Genomic DNA, 23,955 nt, shown 5'->3' on the forward strand with positions numbered 1-23,955 from the left:
TTAGTATAAGGCCGGATTCACATGAGCGCATGCGTTTTGCGAGCGCAAAAAACGCAGCGTTTTTAGCGCGCAAAAGGTACATAACAGCTCCGTGTGTCAGCAGCATATGATGCGTGGCTGCGTGATTTTCGCGCAGCCGCCATCATTATGACACTCTGTTTGTATGTTTGTAAACAGAAAAGCACGTGGTGCTTTTCTGTTTTCATCCATAGTTTTTACTGCTGTTGCGCGAATCACGCGCGTCACATGGAAGTGCTTCCGTGTGCTGCGCGTGATTTTCACGCACCCATTGACTTCAATGGGTGCGTGATGCGCGAAAAACACAAATATAGGACGTGTCGTGAGTTTTACGCAGCGGATACGCTGCGTGAAAATCATGGACTGTCTGAACGGCCCCATTGACTAACATAGGTCTGTGCGAGGCGCCTGAAAATCATGCGCATTGCACGGACGTATTATACGTTCGTCTGAATAAGCCCTAAGGAAAAGGTAGGGGAACTAGGCATAACTCTAGTGACCCTGATTATAAAGGAGGTAGTTATAGTGGGTGAAACTAACCAGTGAATCCCGCTATTACCCCACCCCTTTTAACAATTACGTCCGTGTGACAGTTGTTAAAACAACGGCCGTCACACGGACCCATGTAATTCAATGGGGCCCTTCACACGGCCGTTGTTTCAATGGACCGTGTGAAGGGTCCGTTAAAAAATAGGACATGTCCTATTTTTTTGTGCTTCACGCATCCCACCATAGACTCTAGTGCAGGGGTCTCAAACTAGGCAGGGTAAGTGGGCCACGTATAGAAAAAATATTAAGTTGACAGGCCGCATTACTTTCAAATTTGACACATTACAAAATTATTGTTAAGCAATTAGTTATTTGAACTACTATAATAATACCGTGTTTCCCCGAAAGTAAGACAGTGTCTTACTTTCTTTTTATCCCCAAAAGCCCCACTATGTCTTACTTTCGGGGTATGTCTTATATTGGAAAAAAATTGTCGAATTATTATTTTTTTTTTTTTCACAAACTTTATTTAACTGTTTTACATTTTTTTTTTTTAGTCCCACCAGGGGACTTCACTATGCGATGTGCCGATCGCATATATAATGCTTTGGTATACTTAGGGTATGTTCACACGGCCTATTTACGGACGTAAATCGGGCGTTTTTGCCCCGAATTACGCCCGAAAATAGCGCCTCAATAGCGCTGACAAACATCTGCCCATTGAAAGCAATGGGCAGACGTTTATCTGTTCACACGAGGCGTATATTTACGCGCCGCTGTCAAAAGACGGCGCGTAAATAGACGCCCGCGTCAAAGAAGTGACCTGTCACTTCTTTGGCCGTAATTAGAGCCGTTATTCATTGACTCCAATGAATAGCAGCGCTAATTACGCCCGTAATTGACGCGGCGTTCAAGCGCCTGCACATGCCGGTACGGCTGAAATTACGGGGATGTTTTCAGGCTGAAACATCCCCGTAATTTCAGCCGTAACGGACGCCCTCGTGTGAACATACCCTTAGTATACCGAAGCATTATTGCCTGTCAGTGTAAAACTCCCCCCTCTGTCAAACACATTAAATGCCGCTGTCACTATTGACAGCGGCATTTAATGGGTTAAACTGCCGGAATCGGCGCGCGCTTCGATTCCGGCAGTTGCAGCAGGAGCCAGGCTGTGTATAACAGCCGTGCTCCTGCCGCTGATCGCGTGGGTACAGTCTCAGTACCCGCGCCATCACAGGACGGATATATCCGTCCTCCTGCGCGAACTAGCAGCTGCTGAGGACGGATATATCCGTCCTTCGTCGTTAAGGAGTTAATACTGTGTGCATTACCGTATTTTAAGCAGGAGGCGGCATTGACAAGTGCAGGGGACGGCGCGGTGACGTATGGAGACGTATGGAGAGGGGGGCGGCGCGGAAGTGGGCAGGAGGCGGCAATACCCCCGTGTTTCCCCGAAAGTAAGACATATGTCTTACTTTCGGGGTACGGCTTATATTAGCCGACCCCCCCTGAAACCCCCGATACGTCTTACAATCGGGGGTGTCTTACTATCGAGGAAACACGGTACAATATTACTATAATAATACTACATTGCTATAATAATACGACATAACTATAATAATACGACATTACTATTATAATACGACATTACTATTATAATACGACATTACTATTATAATAATAAAAAATAATAATACTACATTACTATAATACTACAATAGTATAACAATACTACATTACTATAATAATACGACATTACCAGTGGCGTAACTACCGCCGTAGCAGCCGTAGCGGCTGCTACGGGGCCCTTGGCATGAGGGGGCCTGTGTCGCCCGCCGGCACGGGCCCCCACCATGGCCGGAGGCTCCGCTAGCAGCCGCTATGGCTGCTACAGCGCAACGCCACTGAACACTACGGCAGAGCAGGGAGGTATCTCCCCGCTCTGCCATTAAACAAAAGACATGTATCCCCTCTCCACAGGATAGGGGATACATGTGTGATCGCTGGCATTGATAGGGAGAAGTTCTCCATCACAAACCTCGGACTTCCGGGGTCTGTGTCGGCAGCTCCGTAGAAATGAATGGAGCACCGGTCGCGCTTGTGCGCATGCGTGACCAGCGCTCCTTTCATTTTTATTGAGCTGCGCAGACGCCGGAAGTCAGAGGTTAGTCATGGAGAACTTCAGGGGACTTTCGGTCCCCCGTTCTCCCTAACAATGCCAGCGATCACACATGTATCCCCTATCCTGTGGATAGGGGATACATGTCTTATGTAGGACACACTATAGGTCGGCTTTTTTTGGGAGGGGGGATGCTGTATGGCGTTCCCTACAGGGGGGGGCTGTATGGCGTTAGCTACAGGGGGGGCTGTATGGCGTTAGCTACAGGGGGGGCTGTATGGCGTTAGCTACAGGGGGGGCTGTATGGCGTTAGCTACAGGGGGGGCTGTAGGGCGTTAGCTACAGGGGGGGCTGTAGGGCGTTAGCTACAGGGGGGGCTGTAGGGCGTTAGCTACAGGGGGGGCTGTAGGGCGTTAGCTACAGGGGGGGCTGTAGGGCGTTAGCTACAGGGGGGGCTGTAGGGCGTTAGCTACAGGGGGGGCTGTAGGGCGTTAGCTACAGGGGGGGCTGTAGGGCGTTAGCTACAGGGGGGGCTGTAGGGCGTTAGCTACAGGGGGGGCTGTAGGGCGTTAGCTACAGGGGGGGCTGTAGGGCGTTAGCTACAGGGGGGGCTGTAGGGCGTTAGCTACAGGGGGGGCTGTAGGGCGTTAGCTACAGGGGGGGCTGTAGGGCGTTAGCTACAGGGGGGGCTGTATGGCGTTAGCTACAGGGGGGGCTGTATGGCGTTAGCTACAGGGGGGGCTGTATGGCGTTAGCTACAGGGGGGGCTGTATGGCGTTAGCTACAGGGGGGGCCTGTAAAAAAGGCACTATCTACAAGGGGGGGTGTGTGACACCCAGGGGAGGGGGGGCCCAGTCAAAAGTTTGCTATGGGGCCCAGTCTTTGCTAGTTACGCCCCTGGACATTACTATAATACTACATTACTATAATAATACTACATTACTATAACAATACGACATTACTATTAGGGTATGTGCACACACACTAATTACGTCCGTAATTGACGGACGTATTTCGGCGGCAAGTCCCGGGCCGAACACAGTGCAGGGAGCCGGGCTCCTAGCATCGTACATAAGTATGATGCTAGGAGCCCGGCTCCCTGCACTGTGTTCGGTCAGGGACTTGCGGCCGAAAAACGTCCGTCAATTACGGACGTAATTAGTGTGTGTGCACATACCCTCATAATACTAATAATACTACATTACTATAACACTTCTACATTATTATAATACTACATTACTATAACAACACTTAGGCTATGTTCACACGGGGTATTTTGCAGAGTTTTTTGACGCGGAAACCGCGTTGCAAAACTCGGCAAAAACGGCCCGAGAACGCCTCCCATTGATTTCAATGGGAGGCGTCGGCGTCTTTTTCCCGCGAGCAGTAAAACTGCCTCGCGGGAAAAAGAAGCGACATGCCCTATCTTCGGGCGCTTCCGCCTCTGACCTCCCATTGACTTCAATGGGAGGCAGAGAAAGCGTATTTTGCGCTGTTTTATGCCCGTGGCGCTCAATGGCCGCGGGCGAAAAACGGCGCGAAAATCGGCGTGCAGGGAGAGGAAAATCTGCCTCAAACTTCCAAACGGAATTTTGAGGGCAGATATTCCTCCCCCAAAATACTCTGTGTGAACATAGCCTAACACTACATTACTACAATAATACTGCATTACCATAACAATACTACACCACTATTCGGGTATGTGCACACACACTAATTACGTCCATAATTGACGGACGTATTTCGGCCGCAAGTACCGGACCGAACACAGTGCAGGGAGCCGGGCTCCTAGCATCATACTTATGTACGATGCTAGGAGTCCCTGCCTCGCTGCAGGACAACTGTCCCGTACTGTAATCATGTTTTCAGTACGGGACAGTTGTCCGGCAGCGAGGCAGGGACTCCTAGCATCGTACATAAGTATGATGCTAGGAGCCCGGCTCCCTGCACTGTGTTCGGTCCGGTACTTGCGGCCGAAATACGTCCGTCAATTACGGACGTAATTAGTGTATGTGCACATACCCTAACAATACTACATTATTATAACAATACCACATTACATTACTATAATAAGGCTGGGTTCACACTGAGTTTTCTGCAGGCAGAAAATCTGCCTCAAAATTCAGTTTGGAAGTTTGAGGTAGATTTTACTCTGCCCGCACGCCGATTTTCGCCCGCGGCCATTGAGCGCCGTGGGCAAAAAACGCCACGAAATACGCTTTTTCTGCCTCTCATTGATATCAGTCAATGGGAGGTCAGAGACGTAAACGCCTGAAGATAGGGCATGTCACTTCTTTCTCCCGCGAGATGGTTTTCTACTTGCGGGAAAAAAACGCCTCCGCCTCCGATTGAAATCAATGAGGTGTTTTCATCAGTTTTTTGGCACGTTTTCCGTGTAAAAAAAACTCAGTGTGAACTTACTTCTGGGCAGCTTACGCTGGGTTCACACAGAGTTTTTTGCAGGCGGAAAATCTGCCTCAAAATTCAGTTTGGAATTTTGAGGCAGATTTTGCTCTGCCTGCACGTAGATTTTTGCGGGGTTTTTCGCCCGCGGCCATTGAGCGCCACGGGCAAAAAACACAGCGAAATACGCCTTCTCTGCCTCCCATTGATATCAATGGGAGGTCAGAGACGTAAACGTCCAAAGATAGGGCATGTCGCTTCTTTCTCCCACGAGACGGTTTTCTGCTTGCGGGAAAAAAACGCCTCCGCCTCCCATTGAAATCAATGAGGCATTTTCATGTTTGTTGCGTAAAAAAACTCAGTGTAAACTTACTTCTGGGCAGCTTAGGCTGGGTTCACACAGAGTTTTTTGCAGGCGGAAAATCTGCCTCAAAATTACATTTGGAATTTTGAGGCAAATTTTGCTCTGCCTGCACGCAGATTTTTTGCGTTTTTCACCTGCGCCCATTGAGTGCCACGGGCAAAAAATGCCACAAAATACGCCTTATCTGCCTCCCATCGATATCAATGGGAGGTCAGAGGCGTAAAGGCCCGAACATAGGGCAGGTCCCTTCTTTTTCCAGCGAGCCGGTTTTTCCGCTAGCGGGAAAAAAAATGCCTCCCCTTCCCATAGAAATCAATGGGAGCCATTTTCTGCCGTGTTTTGACGCGTCAAAGAACTCTGTGAGGCTATGTTCACACAGAGTTTTTTGATGCGGAAACCGCGGCGCAAAACTCGTCAAAAACGGCTAAAAAATGCCTCCCATTGATTTCAATGGGAGGCGGGGGCGGTTTTCTCCCGCGAGCGGTAAAACCGCCTCGCTGGAGAAAGAAGGGACATGTCCTATCTCTGGCCATTTACGCCTCTGACCTCCCATTGACTTCAATGGGAAGCAGAGAAAGCGTATTTCGCTGCGTTTTATGCCCACAACGGTCAATGGCCTCGGGCGAAAAACGCCACGAAAATCTACGTGCTGGGAGTGGAAAAACTGCCTCAAATTTCCAAACGGAATTTTGAGCCAGAAATTCCGCCTGCAAAAAACTCTGTGTGAACATAGCCTCACTGGCCCTTATTCGTCCAGTTTCTTATTTAGGGCTGAAGTTGGTTAATAAACGTGTTGGTTGCCGCGATTTGTGACGCATTTTTCGGCAAAAAACTCTCGCAGTTATTCCATCAGCTAAAAACAAAGGGGAAAAACGCGGCAAAAACACGTGTCGTGCAAAACCGGAGCAGACTTCTCCAGGCAGAATTATCAGCCTGCAAAAAACTCCGTGTGAACATAAAACTAACTTCAGCATCGTCTTTTTCCAAACCTTTCTATATTCCCTACATTACATAGCACACACGTCTACAATGTCGACCATGGACAGGTCAGTCATCCCCTCATAGCAGGTGCACCTGCCATAGACCTCTCCTTCCCTGGTAAGTATGCTGTGTAGTTTTCCTCTCATTAGCTAAACCGCTTATCCTACACCAAATAAACTCCATCCACACAGACAGACAGCACTGGTTTGGTTAACGTTCCCCTTCCTGAGGTGGCGCGCAGTGCACGCTGGGAGGAATGTAGAGTGGGTAGGTGTGGTGGCCGGCCGCTCGTCATCCCTCCTATACAGTATAAGGGGAAGTAACCGCTCGGGTGCGGTTGTTTAGTTTGCACTTCACCAGTTCTCGGCAGACAGAGGAGAGAGCAGCCGCATCACTTGACGTAGCACGGCTGACACCGGTGAGTTCTTTCTGGGGTTAAGTTACTCACAGTAACTTTTTAGAATCGCTTCACATATGTCATTATTAATTAAGTAAAAGTTGCAGAACAGTAAACTCCTTGCATATCAGTGCTTGTTCACACCTATGTGCTGGCATCCATCATTTGACCCACTGTACCACAGAAGTAATCATAACTAGCAGTATGGGATCTGCATCTCCGGTCCATGTTTGCACAGAGGGCACACTTCTTAATACTGGTGTAGAATACTAATGTAGGGTGCCATATTCCATAAATACAGTGCAGGTACAAATGAAATGTATTCAAAGTGCTAAAAAACGCATGCGTTTTTTAATTACCCATGTGTTTCAGCTGTAAGCCTATGAATAGTAAATGTAAAACTAGATTACAGTTGAAACCCTTTATAAAACACATGGGTAATTTAAAAAAACCTCATGCCTTTTTAGGTTAAAAAAACAAAAGCAAAGTCTGCAGCGGAAGCCTGTGAAAATCCTCGGTTATATCTGCAATAAATCGGCGTGTATTAACAGAGCAGCTGAAATCTGGAACAAACCAATGCCAGAATAGGACATGCCGTTATGGATTTCTGTGCAGTGTACTACATGCAAAACTTAGCACCAAATATGCGACGTGTGAACGGCACCAAACGGTGCAGGTGTTGTTTCTTCACAGGAACACCTATTGCGTGTAAGGCCATGTATAACGGTTCAAACCTTAGTGTGCCGCCTCCTATGTATTTCAGGTCCATGTGACATAGATTCCAAATCCAGCTGTATTCATGGGCCCCAGAGGAAGATCCAGCCCTTCCCATAATCACAAATCAGAATCGAGCCGTGGTCGAACATTTCCCCTGTATAACTTGCTCTTGTTGGGGATCCTATGACGGGAACCTGTCAGTAGTTTTGAGGCCTAGATCTAGGGGAGGGCATTTTAAACCAACCTTTTGTCTCGATCATGCAAGTTGCAGGACGGAGAAAGCAACGTTTGATTCACCCGGCACAGCTGTGGCAAGTGCCACTCTCCGCTGAGTGAATGCTTCAGGAGACCGCTAGAGCTGTCACTTAGGGCAGATGGGCGGGGCTTGAAGAGTAGGAGCACTTGCATGTCTAATCCCGCCCCCGTGGTACCTGCGATCTGCATGCCGGGGGCATGAAATATCATTTTCTCCATCCTGCAACTTTCATGACCAAGAATAAAAGTAAATTTAAAATGTCCCCCCCCACCCCCTCTCCTATATCACGGTCAGCAGTTTCGGGCCCTTCGCATCAAAACGGCAGGTCAATTCCACACCTATTAGTGCGTTTTTAGGTGCAGGTTGTACATTTACATTCAGTGTGGTTTAACCCCTTAACGCTCCAGGACGCACCGGTACGTCCTGCATTGAAGTGCTTTAAGGCACAGGGACGTACCGGTGCGTCTTGGCTAAAAACTGTCACCCTGTCAAATGACAAGGTGACAGAACTGTGCCGTCAACTGTTTGTCAGTTGACCGGCACAGTAAGACGGCAGGGGACCATTCACAGCGGTCTCCTGCCGGCGATCGCTGTGATTGGTCAATCACAGCTCCATGACGTAAGGTATGTGATGGCGCTGGCTCAGCTTGAGCCAGCGCTATCACCGCCGGTAATCAGATGTCCGGCACCCCTCTGTAACGGCCAGGACCGGAGCTAGGCTCCGATCCGGCCGATTAACCCCTTCGATGCATCGATCAACGCGATCGATGCATCGAAGTGTCTTGTAGCCTGTCGGCAACCACGATGGTTGCCACGGGCGTCAGCTGTTTGTCACAGCTGACATCGTGCTCTAACGGCCAGGACCGGAGCTAGGCTCCGATCCGGCCGATTAACCCCTTAGATGCAGCTATCGCTGCATCTAAGTGATTAGACCGCACGCGATGGTTGCTAATGACAACCATCGGCACACGCGAGTGTTCCGATGGTTGCTATGGCAACCATAGCCTAACAATCGCTTCCTAGTACGGAAGCCTATTAGGCCCCGTCGGGAGGCGAAGCCTAATAGGCTTGCTGTCAGTGAATAGCTGACAGCTCTAATACACTGCACTATGTAGGTAGTGCAGTGTATTAGAATAGCGATCAGGGCTTCATGCCTTCAAGTTCCCTAGTGGGACACAAAAAAAAGGTAAAACAAGTTAATAAAAATGTTGTAAAACAGTAAAAAAAACTAAGTTGCAAAAAACACTAACAGCCTTTTTTCCTATAATAAGTCTTTTATTATAGGAAAAACAGAGAAACATAAAAAAAAGCACACATGTAGTATCACCGCGTCCGTAACGACCCAAACTATAAAAATATCACGCTATTTTACCCGTACGGTGAAAACCGTATTTTTTTTAAATAAAAATCGATTCCAGAATCGCTGTTTTAGTCACTACCCCTCGCAAAACAGAATAAAAAAAGGGATCTAAAAGTTGCATGTACCCCAAAATGATACCATTAAAAACTGAAGCCCGTCCCGCAAAAAACAAGCCCTCCCGCAGCTTTTTTGACGGAAAAATAATAAAGTTATAGCGCTCAGAATCTGGTGACACAAAAAATTAATTTGAAACAAGTGATTTTATCGTGTAGACGCTGCAAAGCATAAGAGAAACGATATACATCTGGTATCGCCGTAATCGTACCGACCCGCAGAATAAAGTAAAATTGTCATTAATAGCGCATGGCGAACGCCATAAACATTTTTTGATAAAAAACATCAGAATACCAGGTTTTTGGTCACCTGGCTTGCCAAAAAAATTAAATACAAAGTGATCAAAAAAATCACATGTACCCCAAAATGGTACCAATGAAATCTACAGATTGTCCCGCAACATATAAGCCCTCACACAGCTCCGGTGGAGAAAAAATAAAAAGTTCTGGCTCTCAGAATATGGCGATGCAAAATGTGCAGTGTCCAAAAGCGGATAAGATCGGGCGCGACACCGGCCACATATCTGCAGATTATTATTTATTTACCCCATTATTACACCCTCTTATTATGCCCCTGATGTACTCCGCACAGATTACATATGCCCCCACATCATAAACTGAAATACCAGCAAAACCCCAAACAAAACTGCCACTAAGCAAAATCCACGCTCCAAAAGCCAAATGGCGCCTCTCCCTACTGAGCCCCACAGCGTGCCCAACGGGCAGTTTACGTCCACATATATGGCATCGCCATACCCGGGAGAACCCGCTTAACAGTTTGAGGTATTTGCCTTCAGTGGCATGAACTGGGCACAAAATATTGTGCACTAAAATGGCATATACCTGTGGAAATGTGCAATTTTCACTTTGCACCATCCACTGAGCATTCATTTATTATAGAAAAAAAAAACCCTGTGTGGTCAAAATGCTCACTACACCCGTTAATAAAATGCCTTCAGGGGTGCAGTTTCCAAAATAGGGGTCACTACTTGGGGGTTTGTTTTACTATTTGACCCCGTTGTGGGCTAATGCTGCGAAAATCACCAAAATAGGTCTCACATGCGCCTTTCACTCCTAAGCCCTGTCATATATCCAGGCAAATGTAAAATGCCTTGAGGGGTGTAGTTTACAAAATGGGGTCACTTCTCAGGGTTTTACACTCTACTCTGGTACCTAAGGGAGCTCTGCAAATGCGACATGGCGCCCCTACACCAGTCCAGCAAAATCGGTGCTCTAAAAGCCACATGGCACTCCTTCTATTTTGAGCTCTGCCATGTGCCCAAACAGCAGTTTAGGGCCACACATGGGGTATTGCCGTACTCGGGAGAAATTGGGTAACAAATTATGTGTGGTTTTTTTCTAATATTACCCCTTGTGGAAAAAAAATTGGGTGCAAAACTACATATTTTTGGGGAAAAAAAATAATTTTTCATTTTCACTGCCTCAATCTATGAAACACCTGTGGGATCAAAATGCTCAGTACACCCCTAGATGATTATCCTGAGGGGTATAGTTTCCAAAATGGAGTCACATCTCAGGGGTTTCTACTGTACGGGTACCTCAGGGGCTCAGCAAATGCGACATTGCGCCCAAAAAACAATCAACCAAAATCTACATGCCAAGTAGCACTCCTGCCATTCTGAGCCCTGTGGTGTATCCAAGCAGACGTTTATAACCACATATGGGGTATTACCGTACTCGGGAGAAATTGGTTTACAATTGTTGGGGCGCTTTTTCTCCTTTATTCCTTGTGAAAATGAAAAAAATTCAACATTTTAGTGGAAAGAATGTAGATTTTCATTTTCACTGCATAATTCCAATAATTCAGCAAAAAAACTGTGGGGTCAAAATGCTCACTATACCGCTAGATAAACTCCACGAGGGGTATAGTTTCCCAAATGGGGTCACTTTTGCCGAGTTTGCACTATTTTGGCCCCTCAGTGGCTTTGCAAATGTGACATGGGGCCGCAAACCATTCCAGCAAAACTTGAGCTCCAAAAGTCAAATGGCGCTCCGTCCTTTCTAACTTCCGCCATGTGTCCAAACAGCAGTTTATTACCACATATGGGGTATTGCTGTGCTCAGAAGAGTTTGCTTTACAAATATTGGGGTGTTTTTTTTTCCTTTATCTGTTGTAAAAATGAAAAAATCTGAGCTAAAACGACATTTTATTAGAAAAAAATTGAGATTGTCAATTTCACAGCATAATTCCCATAATTTCAGCAAAAACCGTGTAGGGTCAAAATGCTAACTATACCCCTAGAAAAATTCCTTGAGGGGTGTAGTTTCCAAAATGGGGTCACTATTGGGGAGTTTCCACTGTTATGGTCCCTCCAGGGCTTTGCAAACACGACATGGCACCGAAAACCAATGCAGCAAAATCTGCGCTCCAAAATCCAAATGGCCCTTGTTCCCTTCTGAGCCCTGCCGTGGGTCCAAACAGCAGTTTATTACCACATATGGGGTATTGCCGTAATCGGGAGACATTGCTTTACAAATGTTGGGGTGCTTTTTCTCCTTTATTCCTTGTAAAAACTAAAACATCGTATGTTTTTTCAGAAAAAAAGTAGATTTTCATTTTCACAGACCAGTTCCAATAAATTTAGCAAAAAACCTGTGGGCTAAAAATGCTAACTATACCTCTTGAAAAATTCCTTGAGGGGTGTAGTTTCCAAAATGGGGTCACTTTTGGGGGGTTTCCACTGTTTTGGCACCACAAAACCTCTTCAAATCTGACATGGTGCCTAAAATATATTCTAATAAAATAGAGGCCCCAAAATCCACCAGGTGCTCCTTTGCTTCTGAGGCCGGTATTTCAGTCCATTACCACACTAGGGCCACATGTGGGATATTTCTAAAAACTGCAGACTCTGGGCAAAAAATATTGAGTTGAATTTCTTGGGTAAAACCTTCTGTGTTACAGAAAAAACTGTTACAAATGAATTTAGTAAAAAAAAATTAGAAATTTGTAAATTTCACCTCTACTTTGCTTTATTTCCTGTGAAATGCCTAAAGGGTTAAAAAAAATCTGAATGTGGTTTTGAATACTTTGAGAGGTGCAGTTTTTAAAATGGGGTGTTTTATAGGGGGTTTCTAATATATAAGGCCCTCAAAGCCACTTCAGAACTGAACTGGTCCCTGAAAAAATAGCCTTTTGAAATTTTCTTGAAAATGCGAGAAATTGCAGCTAAAGTTCTAAACCTTGTGAGGTCCTAGAAAAATAAAAGCACGTTCAAAAAACGATGCAAACATAAAGTAGACATATGGGAAATGGTAACTAGTGACTATTTTGTGTAGTATTACTATCGGTTTTACAAGCAGATACATTACAATTTAGAAAAATGCAGATTTTTGCAAATTTTCTCAATTTTGGTGTTTTTTACAAAAAAATATTGAATTTAACGGCGAAATTTTTTCAGTATCATAAAGTACAACAGGTCACAAGAAAACAATCTCAGAATCGCTTGGATAGGCAAAAGCATTCCGGAGTTATTACCACATAAAGTGACACATGTCAGATTTGCAAAAATCGGCTGTGTCCTGAAGGCCAAAACAGGCTGTGTCCTTTCTGTGTTTTTTTTTTTTTTTTTTTTTTTTAAATAAACCTGTACGATTCACAGTGTGAAACGTGAGATAAATTGACATGCTGCGGGTTTGTCAATTTACGTGCGGAAGAATTCTGCATCTTGTAGATGAAATTACTTAATCTCCTTTACCTTGCTGATACTATTACACGGCGGATTTGCCGCAGAAAAATCTGTATGGCAAATTTGCACGTAATGCACATCGTGTGCATTTGGCCTTAGCGTTTTGAGCTGTAAACGCATACAGAATAAGGCCTCATGCACACGGCCGTGCCCGTAATCACGGCCTGCAATTGCGGGCACGGCAGGCCGCCGATGGACGCGGGTGGCATCTTCGTGCCGTGCTCCCATACGAAGTAATGAGTCAGTGGCCGCTTTGCGACCCGTAGCTTGCCGCGACACTGCAGTCGCAAGAATTCCAGCAGGTTTGAATTTTTTGCGACTGTTATGTCACGGCAACAGACAGGTTGCTACGCAGCCACATTGAATTTAATTACCTGCGATGCAGGCAGGACATAACAGCGATCTTTTCGCTGTCATAGTTGTCGTGTAGCCCTAGCCTAAATCCTATAATTAGGACATCTGAGGTATTGAAACAGTGGATTTACTACTAGGATGATAAAATGGTGAATAAGTCGCATTTTGTAGAACTCTAATAATCTGCCTAAAATGTTGTGCAAGGGTTTCATAAATGTGTTTTGGGCCTTGATCCGCAGAGAAAAGTTTGGCCTTTTGGAATGCTGTATACTAGAGGTGTTTTTTTTTTTTTGTTTTGTTTTTTTTAATATCAGGACACATGGGGCTTTCTCATGATTTGAAATTGGTGTAGGTCTTTTTTAGGAGAAAAAGGTCTGAAAAGGGAAACTATTAAGGCCCTGTTTACACTGAGTTTTTTGCAGGCAGAAAATTCTGTTTTCTTTGCGGTTTTGCACCACACGCGTTTTTTTGCCGCAATTTTTTTTTTTTTAGCCTTTTTTCTTTACAGCTATTTCTTCAACAGAGATGGAATAACCGCAAGCCTTTTTTGCTGAAAAACGCATAAAAAAATCGCTGCAAAAAAAGGTTTGTCAGTCTCCCATTGATTTCAATGAGGTTTTTGAAGCGGAAAACGCCTCAAGATAGGGCATGTTGCTGCTTTTTCTCGCGAGTGGTTTTCTTGATCGTGGTAAAAAAACTCCTCCACCTCCCATTGAAATTAATTGGAGTCAATTTCGGACGTTTTTTGCAGCAGTTTCCGTGGCAAAAAACTCAATGTGAACAGGGCCTAAAGCTGTGTTCATACTGAGTTTTTTGCAGGAGGAAAATTCCTCCTGCAAAAACTGCTCCAGACGTTTTTTGCACAGTGATTTGACAAAAACTCGTCAAAACACTAGTTGAGGCGTTTTTTTTCCCGTTTCTGGCCCTGTTCACACGGAGTTTTGATGAGTTTTTGGGCGCGGAAACCGCTCCGCGAAACTCGCCAAACGCCTGAAGATGCCTCCCATTGAAACCACCATTGAATTACCGTGAGCAAAAAAAAACGTGTCGCGGTAAAAAGGCGACATGACCCATCTTGAGGCGGTTTCCGCCTCCACAACCCCATTTCAATCAGAAAGGGTAAAAAAAAAACACCGAGTGTTTTGACGAGTTTTTGTCAAACTACTGTGCAAAAAACGTCTGGAGCAGGTTTTGCAGGAGGAATTCTCCTCCTGCAAAAAACTCAGTGTGAACACAGCCTCTAGGCTGGGTTCACACGGAGTTTTTGCAGGCGGAATTTCTGCCTCAAAATTCCATTTGGACGTTTGAGGCAGATTTTCCTCTCCCTGCAGACCGATTTTCGCGGCGTTTATTGCCCGCGGCCATTGAGTGCCGCAGGCATAAAACGCCGTGAAATACGCTTTCTCTGCCTCCCATTGATGTCAATGGGAGGTCAGAGGCGTAAACTCCCGAAGATGGGGCATGTCTCTTCTCTTTCCAGCGAGGCGGTTTTACCGCTCGCGGGAAAAAGACGCCTCCGCCTCCCATTGAAATCAATGGGAGGCATTTTAGGGCCATTTTTGACGAGTTTTGCGGCGCGGTTTCCGCGTAAAAAAACTTTGTGTGAACATAGCCTTAGGCTGGGATCACATGGAGTTTCTTGACTAGTTTTGTGACTGCCTCAAACTACCAAACGGAATTTTGAGGCAGAATTTTCGCCTGCAAAAGAACTGTGCGAACCCAGCCTTAGATGAGGCATCTGTGCACAGATGATAATTAACGGATGATAATTTGTTTGTAAAGGCGCAAAAAGGTAGAATAGGCAAAAATTGGTGGCTGGAGTAATTATATATTTGGAATAACGTACATTCTGCCTGGAAGGAACATTTATGTTTGAATGCCTGAGCACCTGATACCCATGCAAAAGACGTTTGTGCCACATAGAATATAAAAAGCTTTGGGAAGAGGGACTTTTATATAAAAAAAATTAAATAAAAAAATTCATTGTTTTATATTTTTGTTGTACATGTATACATTTATTTATTCTTAATATTTTATTTTTTTTAAATGTTATGATCTGGCGCTTAGGCCAGAGAATACAAGTTACTGTAAGGGTATGTGCACACGATAACAGCAATTACATCTGAAATTACGGAGCGATTTTCAGGAGAAAACGGCTCCTGAATTTCAGACGTAATTGCTCGTACTCGCGTTTTTCACTGCGTCTTTTTTGGACGTGATTTGGAGCTGTTCATTGGAGTCAATGAAAAACGTCTCCAATTACGTCCCAAGACGTGTCCTGCACTTTTGACGAGGCTGTAATTTTACACGCCGTCCTTTGACAGCGACACGTAAAATGACAGGTCGTCGGCACAGTACATCGGCAAACCCATTGGAGCTGTTTTTTCAGACGTAATTCGGGGCGTAAAACACCCGAATTACGTCTGAAACTTGGTCGTGTGAACATGCTCTTAGACGTGAACTCTCTTATTCTACTGGAACCCAGTGAGTAGTGTTCCTGCAGCGTGGAGTGTGCAGGTCTGACAGCAACCAACAGTCTAGACCGGGTGCCGTCAGAATGTAAGTTCGTGTCCGATCTAGAGACTGCAGTGCTGCTGGAACCCAGAAATTGTGGCATTTCTACAGCCAAGGTCTGACTGTAATTAACAAACTTTGGTTCACGTTCCGATAATGGCAAGCGGACACAAATCGGGTCTCAATGACGGCACCTGGACCAGAGGCTGTTGGATACAGCCAGATCTTGATAGTTGATGCAGCAGAAATGCTGCAATCATCGAGGAAAATGGGACCTTAAATATATGGCTTCTCTGCAGGCTGGCACACTGCTAGCTACTGTGTTTTTATGTGAAGGGGTTAGGCTACGACCCGTAATTATGGGCACGGCCGGCTGCACCTTTTTACAAGCCGTGCTGCTCCCATTATAAAGTATAGGAGCACGGTCCGTAAAATGAAAAAATAGGACATGTCCTATTTTTTTCGGCAGGTTTCTACGGCACGGACAGCCTCCTGTAGATATAGGGGAAGGTGTCCGTTGGCCATAGAAGTGAATGGGCCTGTAATTACGGGTGATTTTACGGCCGTGTGCATGGGGCCTAAAAGCCTTGCTCATGGGGGAGAAAAACTCTGTACATATGCCATTTGTTGAAGCATGCCACATTAATTATTTTGTCAGATTTACAGAAAAAAACCTCTGTATGAAATCGGAAGCATATGGAGGTACAGTAATGACTTATTTCGGCTTTGTACCAAACGTCTGTCCGTCATAATGTGGCCATGTGCATTATGCCGAAGTGCTTTACCATATGTAAGTGCAGTTTATAGAAATTGTGCTCTTGCTTTTTTTTTTTTTTTCTCAGCAGTGAGTTGGTCCTGAGAGGAGACTAAGGGGAAACCTGCTTCATGGACTGGCTCACATTGTTTCCAAAACTGGCACAAATAAAAGATGCATTAAACGGGTTTTCCGGGGTATTATATTGATGGCCTATCCATAGAAAAAGCAATTAATCTATGATCGGTGAGGATCCCACCCCCAGGACCGAACAAGCATTGGTGCTCACTGGAGTGCTTTGTGCCCTTCACTGCAGTAGCCCGCACAGTGGTGTCCAAACGTGTGGCTGTGTCTGGTACTTCAGCTCAAGTGAAAACGGCTGACCATTGCTGAGCTGCAGTACTAGACACTGCCATACGTTCCATTGCGAGCACTGCAGCCCCTGCGTTCTGCTGATCAGTGGGAGTTCTGGGGGCTAAACGCTAATGTATATGTACCTTAAAATAGCGCCATTACAAGCCCTCATACAGCTATGTCAATGGAAAAATAAACATCAAAATTGTGTTTTTACAGGGTTAATAAGTCACCAGTTCCTAAATGAGTACTTGAATTGCAGCCACAATTTTATTGAGTTTTCGATGAGGACTGTGCCATGTGACCGCATAATGAATGTGCAGCTCATATAATGTACTTTTTTTTACTTGAACTGGGCACAAGCTAAATAACTTCTTTCTGCATTCTATAAAACCATGTAAGCCTGTACTCGAATATTTGTAACTAAAAGTGATGCAGAATGAAGAACCGTAGCCTTGAATTACAGCGTAATGGCCCAGGGTGTGTGCAGTGTCATGTCCAGGAGTGTGGGAGAGTTAACATTCTCGCATCACATCCTGAATGGAGGAATGTACACAGGATGAGGTACTTTTCCAAGGCGTAACACTGAAAACCTTGGCCTCTAGTCAGATATTCTAGAAAACTCTGCCCTCTGTTTTCTACTGGCTTGTGTTTAAAAAAAGAATTAAATACTTAATCCATACCTTCGGGTTTTTACAAGATACGGTGCTGAGCTGTACATGGATTGTGTTCGTTCACTGTAGTCACTACCCCGTGATATAATTTGGGGCATGCACACACATAATACAGACCATTTCATAGAAAGATATTTTTTATGTCGTAAACAGGACATTATGCACAGAAAGGGTCAGTTCATACGTGTAAATACTGTGGTTTTTCCACAACGGAATTTGTTGCGGAAAATCTGCAGCAAATACAGTAGCAGCAAATTGGATGAGATAAAACAAAGCTCATCAACACGCTGTGTAAATACTTAGCGGAAATACCGCTCAGAAATTGACCTGCGGTGCAGAACTTTATTCCGCAGCATGTCAATTGTATTTTCGTAAACGCTGCTTATTTGTTGGGGTAAATCCCGCAACAAATAGTTGTTACGGTTTTTACAGTGGGTTCGCAGCGATTCCGCGCAAAAAAAAAAAAATGCAACTAAGGGGGGATTCACACGAGCGTGTATTCGGTCCGTGCGGGCCGCGTGGTTTTCACGCGGCACGCATGGACCAATACAAGTCTATGGGGCAGTACAGACAGTCCGTGCTTTTTGCGCAGCGTTTGTCTGCTGCGCAAAAAGCGCGACAGCTTCAATAACTCTGCGTATTTCGCGCATCACGCACCCATTGAAGTCAATGGGTGCGTGAAAATCACGCGCACCACACGGAAGCACTTCCGTGGGACGAGCGTGATTCGCGCAACAGCAGTGAAAAGGATGAATGAAAACCGAAAAGCACCACGTGCTTTTCTGTTTCCGAACATCCAAACGGAGTGTCTTTGCGATGAGCGAAGCCGGACAAGCGTACCGAACTTCACCGGGTTCGGCCAAACTCGTTTTGGCCGATCCCGGCAAAAAAATTATCGGTACGCGACGTCAGGAGATAGTCACTGTCCATGGTGCTGAAAGAGTTAAACTGTTTCAGCACCATGGACAGTGACTTGCGATCCCAAAATACATTAACCTGTAAAAAAAAAACGAAGTTCTAACTTACCGATTACTCCTGTCTCCTTCCTGCAGTCCGACCTCCCGGGATGACACTTCAGTTCAAGTGACAGCTCCAGCCAATCACAGGCCAAGCACAGGCTGCAGCCAATCACAGGCTGCAGCGGTCACTTGGACTGCTGCGTCATCCAGGGAGGTGGGGCCCGATGTCAAGAGAGGCGCGTCACCAAGGACGCGTCACCAAGGACGCGTCACCAAGGCAACGGCCGGGAAGTTCTCGGTAAGTAGGAACTTTATCTTTTTTTTTTACAGGTTTTTCGCTGTTGTGTTCGGCATTCACTGTCGAGGGTGCTGAAAGATTTAGCTCTTTCAGCACCTTGGACAGTGACGGGCGTTGACAAGCCTCATCTCTATGATGCCGGCTGCGCGAAAATCACGCAGCCGCGCATCAGACACGCATGACACACGCAGCTGTCAAATGGTTTTTGCGCTCGCAAAACGCTGCGTTGTTTGCGCGCGCAAAAACGCAACGTTCGTGTGAATCTCCCCTAAGAAAAACACTCATACTTAGCCAGAAGTCTGTGCTCCTCCCTCCAGCGCATTTCATCCCATGTGACTACTGCAGCCATTCACAGGCTGTAGCGGCGGTCACATGGGATGAAACGTCATCCCATGTGACGTGACATTAGAGGGCCGGCCTCCTGGGATGACGCTTTATCCCATTTGACAGCTGCTGCAGCCAATCTGACTGGGGGTCAATGTGCACACTGCATATTACATGCGGTTTTGATTTGCAGATTTGTGTGCAGCGTAATACAGTACCAGCATAGTCCATGACATTCCAGGAAATCTCATGTACATGCTGCAGTATTTTTCGGGACTGAAATTGACCTGTGGTGCGTTTTTTAGAATCCGTAGCATGTCCATTTATTTTGCATTTCCACCTGCGGATTCTATCTGCCTAAAGTAGAGGAAAATCGCACCAGAATCCGCAGCGTGAAAACTTGCCAAAAAAAAGCATCAAACAACTGAAAAACCGCACTGACACACATTAACCCCTTGAGTACCCAGCTCATTTTGGCCTTGAGGACCAGACCCATTTTTTCAAATCTGACATGTGTCACTTTATGTGGTAATAACTCCGGAATGCTTTTACCTATCCAAGTGATTCTGAGATTGTTTTCTCGTGACATATTGTACTTCAGGTTAGTGCAAAAATTTGGTCGATAAATTCATTGCTTATTTGTGAAAAACACCAACATTTAGCGAAAATATGAAGAAATTATGATTTTTCCAATTTTAAATGTATCTGCTTGTAAAACAGATGGTAATACCACACAAAATAGTTACCAATTAACATCTCCCATATGTCTACTTTATGTTTGCATCGTTTTTTGAACATCCTTTTATTTTTCTATGACCTCACAAGGCTTAGAACTTTAGCAGCAATTTCTCATATTTTTAAGAAAATTTCAAAAAGCGATTTTTTTTCAGGGACGAGTTCAGTTCTGAAGTGGTTTTGAGTGCCCTATATATTAGAAACCCCCATAAAACACCCCATTTTGAAAACTGTACGCCTCAAAGTATCCAAAACAGCATTCAGAAAGTGTTTCAACCCTTTAGGCGTTTTACAGGAATTGAAGGAAAGTAGAGCTGAAATTTTCAAATTTCATTTTTTTTTACAAAATTCATATGTAATACATTTTCTTCTGTACCACAGAAGGTTTTACCTGAGAAACGCAACTCAATATTTATTGCCCAGATTCTGCAGTTTTTAGAAATATCCCACATGTGGCCCTAGTGCGCTAATGGACTGAAACACAGGCCTCAGAAGCAAAGGAGCACCTCTTGGATTTTGGGGCCTCCTTTTTTCAGAATATATTTTAGGCACCATGTCAGGTTTGAAGAGGTCTTGTGGTGCCAAAACAGTGGAAACTCTGATTTTACTGGAATGGTTTTCAGTGCCGTGTCACGTTTTGCAACGCCCTGGAGGGACCTAAACAGTGGAAACCCCCCAAAAGTGACCCCATTTTGGAAACTATACCCCTCAAGGAATTTTTCTAGTGGTATAGTTATCATTTTGACCCCACAGGTTTTTTGCTGAATTTATTGTAATTAGTCTGTGAAGATGAAGAGACTTTTTTTTGGAAAAAACACAGAATTTTCTAATTTTTATAAGGAATAAAGGAGAAAAAGCACCTCAACATTTGTAAAGCAATTTCTCCTGATTACGGAAATACCCCATTATGTGGTAATAAACTGCTGTTTGGACCCATGGCAGGGCTCCGAAGGGACGGAGCACCATTTGGATTTTGCAGCTCAGATTTTGCTGAATTGGTTTCTGGGGGCCATGTCGCATTTGCAGAGTCCCTGAAGTACCAGTACAGTAGAAATTCCCCAGATGTGATCCCAATTTTGGAGACTATACCCCTGAAAGAATTAAATTAGAGGTGTAGTGAGCATTTTGAGCCCTCAGGTGTTTTATAGATTTTATTAGAATTAGTCCGTGAAAATGAAAACATTTTTTTTTTCCAATAACCTGTAGCTTTAGCTCAGAATTTTTCATTTCCACAAGGAATACAGGAGAAAAGACGCCATGTTGCATTGCGCTGAGGTACCAGTACAGTGAAAACTCCCGAGAAGTGACCCCATTTAGGAAACTACACCCCTCAAGGAATTCATCTAGAAGTGTAGTGAGCATTTTGACCCCCAAAGGTTTTGCAGAAATTAGTGCACAGTGGATGTTGCAGATTGAAAATTGACATTTTCCACATATATGCTATTTCAGTGCCCAATGCGTTGGGCCCAGCTTGTACCACTGGAGACGCACACCCCATAAATTGTTAAGCGGTTCTCCAGAGTACGGTAAGACCCCATATGTGGTCATAAACCGCTGTTTGGGCACACTGCCAGGCCCAGAAGGACCGCCATTTGGCTTTTGGAGCTCAGATTTTGCTTGGTAGTAGTTTTGTTTAGTGTTTTACTGGTGTTTCAGTTTATAATGTGGGGGCATATGTAATCTGTGCGGAGTACATCAGGGTATATGTAAGATGCGCGGAGTTCATCAGGGCATATGTAATCTGTGTGGAGTACATCAGGGCATATGTAAGCTGGGCGGAGTACATCAGGGTATATGTAAGCTATGTGGAGTGCATCAGGGTATATGTAAGCTGGGCGGAGTGCAACAGGTCATAATAGGATGATGTAATAATGGGGAGAATGAATAATAAAATTAATTATCCCTGGATAGTGACGTACGCTTTGAACCAATCCTTCATGCACAGGCCGGATTATTGGGTGCAGGAGTCGCACTTCTAAAGGGTGTCTGGTGTTGTACAAAATATCCGCACTCCAGTATTGCCTAATCTTTGACATCTTCACTAGCCCCATATGTAGCACAGACCCCAAAACGTCATCGTTTTCGCTGGATTTACAGGGTCTACCAATGGGGGCTGCAAATGATGACGTGGGGTTTTAGGTGAAGAACTGCTGCACACATAAATTAGTCTGGGCCGTCGTTTTGCATTATTGCGTTCCAAGAGTCATAACTTTTTATTTTTCCGTTGACGAGCTATGTGAGTGCTTGATTTTCATGGGACGAGCTGTCGTTTTTATTAGTATCATTTTGGGGTACATGCGATAATTTGATCAGTTTTTATTCCATTTTTTGTGAGGTGAGGAGACCAAATATCAGAAATTCTTTCACTATTTTTTTTATAATTTTTTACCGGCGTTCTCTGTGCAGTATGAACAACATGTTTACTTTATTCTGCGGTTCGATACGATTATGGCAATACCAAATTTACATAGTTTTTATATGTTTTACTACTTTTACAAAAAAAAAACACTTTTTTCTAAATAAAATGTTTTAGTGTCACCATGTCCTGAGAGCCATAACTTTTCTATTTTTTTGTCGACGGAGCTTTGTGAGGGCTTGTTTTTTGCGTGACACACTGTAGTTTTTATTGGTACCATGTTTGGCTACGCGCGACTTTTTGATCACTTTTTATTCCATTTTTTTGGAAACAACGTGACCAAAAAAGGAAATTCTGCCATTGTTTTTTATGGTATTTTTTTTTACGGTGTTCACCATGCGGGATAAATAATGATATTTTTTTAGGTCAGGCCAATACGAACGCGGCGATACCTATTATGTCTAGTTTTTGTCTTTTTTTTCATTTTTTTTCTAATTATAAAGGGCTTGATCAGGGAAACAGGGCGATTATTGTTTTTATTACGTAAAACTTTTATTTATTTATCTAAAACTTTTTTTTCACTTTTTTTCACTTTTTATTTTACACATACTAGGGGACTGGAAGATCTGATCTTCTGATCCCCTGCACAATACACTGCACTACTTCTGTGTGTACTTGTGTAGTGCAGTGTATTGTAACTGTCACTTTACAACTGACAGTTGAGCCTATTACGTCCTGCCTTGGGCAGGATCTAATAGGCTCCCGTACCTGGCAACCAGGAAGCCGTTGCTAGGCTTCCTGGTTGCCATTGCAACCATCAGAACCCCGCGATTTTTCGCGGGGGGGGGGGGGCAATGGGGTGCAGAGGGAGCCCCCTCCCTCTGTATCAATCACTTAAATGCCGCTGTCGCTATTGACAGCGGCATTTAAGGGGTTAAACTACAGCGATCGGAGAGGACAGTGATCGCTGTAGTTGCAGTGGGATGTCGGCTGTATATTACAGCCGACATCTGATGAAGATGGAGCGAGCACAGCTCCTGTGCCCGCTTCATCCTCAGGGCGTTACTATACGCCTATTTTCGGGAAGGGGTTAATAAAAATAGTGTTTTGTTTTTTTTTTTACACCGCTTTCTCTGATCTCCTCACGTATCTCACAGAAGTGAGGAGATCAGAGAAAGTGACAGGAGCTTTCTACTGCAGACGACGTCACAGACGGCTGAGATTGGTCAGTCTTCAGAGACTGACCAATCACAGCAATCGCCGGCATTGGGGACTGCTAATTGGTCCCCAGGCCGGTAGCAGAGACGGTTAGCTGCCGCTGTTCTGTCACTGTGATTTCACATAGTGACAGTTTATTCCTGCGCCGTAATAGTACGTCGAAGGTACGCTGGCATAAGCGGCCAGCGACGTACTATTACGGCGAAGGTACGCAAGGGGTTAAAATACTCACGATCCGTTGTTTGTTTTTCTTTACCTGCGAATTTCTTGTGTATTGCTGCGTTTTTGGTGTGTAATTTCCACAGCAAAATACGCAACCAGTGCATGTAGCCTAAGGGTAAGGCCACACGGTGCGGCCATGTTGCGTTTTTAAACTGCAGCAAGTCCTTTCTCAATAGAGGTCAATGGTGAAATGTTTGTTATAGACAGACTGCTGCTATTATATTAGTTAACTGCATCTTCATAATGTCCGACCGCATGCAGTTAATGAC

The 23,955-nt window shown here is 44.8% G+C and overlaps 1 protein-coding gene across 2 annotated transcripts in view; it reads left to right on the forward strand.

The window, feature by feature from the left end:
• The first annotated feature begins 6,628 nt into the window (after positions 1 to 6,628).
• The window catches only part of ANXA3 (annexin A3), a 77,745-nt gene continuing 60,418 nt past the window's right edge, over positions 6,629 to 23,955 (forward strand). The window contains exon 1 of one of the 2 annotated variants that reach the window (XM_075849853.1): positions 6,629 to 6,792. The gene's annotated coding sequence lies outside the window, so the exon portion shown is untranslated. The remainder of the gene's footprint in view (positions 6,793 to 23,955) is intronic. The other variant, XM_075849852.1, reaches the window with a different exon arrangement.

This window comes from Rhinoderma darwinii, chromosome 1, assembly GCF_050947455.1.
Source record: "Rhinoderma darwinii isolate aRhiDar2 chromosome 1, aRhiDar2.hap1, whole genome shotgun sequence".
NCBI lineage: Eukaryota > Metazoa > Chordata > Amphibia > Anura > Rhinodermatidae > Rhinoderma > Rhinoderma darwinii.